This window comes from Frankliniella occidentalis, unplaced genomic scaffold (genome assembly GCF_000697945.3).
Source record: "Frankliniella occidentalis isolate FOCC.00 unplaced genomic scaffold, Focc_3.1 Scaffold401, whole genome shotgun sequence".
NCBI lineage: Eukaryota > Metazoa > Arthropoda > Insecta > Thysanoptera > Thripidae > Frankliniella > Frankliniella occidentalis.
Genome location: NW_026267523.1, coordinates 230,663 through 234,220, shown reverse-complemented (window position 1 = coordinate 234,220; position 3,558 = coordinate 230,663). Strand labels below are relative to the sequence as shown.

The following is a 3,558-nucleotide window of genomic DNA, read 5'->3' as shown; positions in this document are numbered from 1 at the left end:
GGGGGGTTGGGCTCGGCTTTCACAAGCAGGATCAGGGGTCTCCATACCGGAACCCTTTGCTCACCTGCGCTACGGGAGAATCTGAGGAGCCTTCGCCCGCCTCATGTCCTTTCTACACTGCGCCGCGCCGCGCGCGCTCGGGAACCCCCGCCGCCCTCAGAGTAGGCCACGCGCCAAGGAGGCGTGGTCTTGTGTTGCCTAACAGCCAGGCGCTTCTACTCTGATTTGGCTTTGATTATCAACTTTACATGCACATATCTCAAGAACCGTCTGAGCTACAGCGCCCAGATTTTGAGGGAAATCATAACTCGGCACGTTCTTTACTTGTAGAAAATTTGAACGAAATCGAATATGGTCGCAAAAACGGGTCCCGAGAGGAGGTTACGACCCTGGACCCCCCCTGATTTTGTTCAAATATTTTTCATGAAAAGTGCTCACTGGAAGATAACAAAATCTGGGCGCTGTAGCACAAACGGTTTCGGAGATATGTGCTTGCAAAGATGGCAATAAAGCAATAAATTTAGGGATTTTTTTTATCAAATTCGCGTAAAATGACCTTCAACTTCCCCTACGGGCAGCTAAAACCAGCTAAAACCACCTTATCTAGGGGTGCAAACAACTACATTTTAAAGCGCCATTAAAATATGACTGTATGACCGGAAAACCTTCCCTGTAAGCAGTCACACGTCTTCTGCTTCTACCATCACTCTCTCTCTCTCTCGCCCTTCTAACCCCTGCAGACCTCAGGGTAGGCCATCCGCCCAGGACGCGTGCGCTGCATTGCATAACTGCTAGGCGCTTGTCCTCCTTTAGGATTCACATTTTCTTTACTGTACAACTATTGTGCTAACTTCTTCAAAAAATCTGTCTTCTTTTAATGAAACGCATTCCAATCTCTTCCTGAATGTTGTTTCTACCCCCCCCCCCCAATTCATCAAACTGCAGCCCTCTCCTCCCCGGCGCGCCCTGGCTTTGCTGCCTCCCCTTCTTGTGTCCCGCCCACCCGGTACTAAACCGTCGCTAACCTTATCTCGCCCCGTGCTGGTCCCACCCCCGCGGCGGCTTCCCTCCTCTTCCGGCGAGTGCTTCGACTCCAAAGCCCGCCCCGCCCCGCCACACGTGCCCCCGACTCGACTCCCTCCGCGCCTTTGCTGGCGTCTGCTAAGCGGTTTGCCGCCGGCGACGTGCTGACGGCCGAGTCAGCTACTCTGTGATAAGTGGGGCGTAGCGTCTGTCGTCTATCTCTGTCGCACTCATCGCGGCCCTCGGCGAGGCAAAGGACCGCCGCGACTGCGCGGGGGTGGAGGGCGGGAATGGGGTCAAGCCTTTGTCGGGGGAGTTGCTCGCCCCGCCCCGGCCGAGGCCCCGGCCCTGGTCTCGTCCCCGCGGGACAAGTTGCCCGTGACGCCCGAAAGGGCAAGGTCCTGTCGCGCACTGGACCGGATCCAGCTCGACAACATCCTGGCCTTTGCACGGCTGGCCGTGGCTGGCTTCCGCAACCCCAGCTCACGGCAGGGGCTCCAGGGCGGCACACCGCACTGCCCGGGCGTTAAGCGGGTTACATATACCGGAGGAGTCATCGTCAGGACGGATTGAGTGAAGCCCAACAGTCACAGCTGGTGGCGCGGCATCGGCGGATTTTTGTGTGCGAGTTGCACGCGTGAATCCGCTGTAGGGGTAGGGCATGGCTGCGCGCTGGGGGGGCGTGGGCGGCTGAGGGGGTTGGCCTGTCTGCCTTGTGGTCTGACCGTGGGCGCCGCTGGTGCCGAGGCTGGTGCCCCCTCCCCCGTGCCCTCGAGTGCCCTGGCCCCGCAGGGCCGCGGGGGCGTGGCCCGGGCCTCGGCACAGGCGGAGCAGACGGAGCCAGTGCTAGTCGCAGAGCCTGCTGGGAGTGCCGGGCTGGGCTGGCCCAGCTGCAGAGCGGAGGCTGTCCGGGTCCGGGCCGTCCGGGCAACACGACGAGCACCGCCTCCGGCCTGCCCAGCCAGTGCTGCCTGTTACGTTAGCGCTCGACTTGACCGGTTGCATAGCCGGCGCGCTCGCGGGTCGCGGCCCGTCGCCTCGCGTCGCGCTCCCCGTGCGCGGTGCTGGAGAGAGGGAGAGGGGCACGCTGCACGTGCACGCTGCGCGCCCTGCGCGCCCCTCCGATTTTCTCTCGGGAAAGAACGAGTGGGAGAGGCATACAGAGAGAGGGCGCGCGCGGCCGTGTAGGTGAGAGGAGGAGGAGGAGGTGGGAGAGGCGTGCGGCCGGGCCAGGGCCTGTACCAGAACCAGGTACCAGTACCTGCCGCGGCGTGCTGGGCTCGGGCCAACCGCGAGGTCGGCTGTCGTTGCGAGGAGCAACAGTTCCACCTCCGCCCAGCCCAGTCAGTGTGTGTCGACGCCCCGGTGCTCGCGGGTGTCTGTCTGCTCTGTCGCCGTGTTGCCGCCGCTTGTTCGCTGGGCGAGCGCGAGGATTTCCCCGGCCCGGCTCCGGCTGCTTACCAGGAACATGCAGGGCACGACGACGCTCCTGGCGTCCGTCCTCGGGGTGCTGGCCCTCTGTGGCGCCCAGACCTCGCAGCAGGAGAGGGTAAGCAACAAATAAGCACCGCGGCACGCCTCGTGACCACTAGACGCAAGGACATGTGTAGGCAGGTGGACTCGCAATCTGTTTGAATTGCTTGTAGTCGCGATATTCATTCCTCTTGGCACGTGAAATTTCTCGAAATTTTCCTGATTGTTGACTGGATTGCTTGTTCTCCTTCTCCTATTATTAGTTCGATTGTCTTTTTAATGTTTGTTGTTCCAATTAGGGCTCTTGCCTTATCAATTGACTTTTTGTTCTAGACCCTGTTTAGCAGTGGCAGAAGCAATGAGCGTTTGGCAAAAGCGCTAAACGGGAGTGAAGACCATTTTGATTATGTACTGAAGAATTTAATGGTTCCTCGTGTTGTTGGGACGCCATCTCATCAAAAAGTGAAAGAGGTGTGTGAGAGAGGGAGAGTGAGGTATTTTGATATGGCATTTCATTGTTTCATCATTGTATTAATTTTTGTTTCAACTGAATTGTCAACTTTCAGTTCATTATTGGTGAAGTTCAAAAGTTTGGTTGGGTAGTAGAGACAGACCCTTTTGATGCAAAGACACCAAACTTTGGCACTCTCCGTTTTGAGAATATTATTGCAAAAGTTAATCCTTCAGCCCGTCAAGTGCTTGTTTTATCGTGCCATTATGACTCCAAGTATTATCGAAATATTGAATTTCTGGGTGCTACAGACTCAGCTGTCCCATGTGCTATGTTAATCAATTTAGCTCATGCTCTGCAAAGTGAATTGCCAGCCCTAAAAAAAGCAGTAAGTTTCTTATGATTTTGCTTTTTTGTTATTTGGCGAGAAATCCAAAATTATTTATCTTCCCCATTTGTAAAGGATGTAGGTCTAGAGCTATGGTTCTTTGATGGTGAAGAGGCATTTGTGCGGTGGGGACCCACTGACTCAATATATGGTGCTCGCCATCTGGCATCTAAAATGGAGAGAGAAAACTCTTTGGGTAAAATTGTAAGTGTTTTTCATTCAA

At 56.0% G+C, this 3,558-nt stretch overlaps 1 protein-coding gene across 1 annotated transcript in view; it reads left to right on the top strand.

Moving 5' to 3' along the window:
- Positions 1–3,558, top strand: part of LOC113217696 (glutaminyl-peptide cyclotransferase) — a 10,067-nt gene that overhangs the window by 5,713 nt on the left and 796 nt on the right. The window lies entirely within an intron of this gene.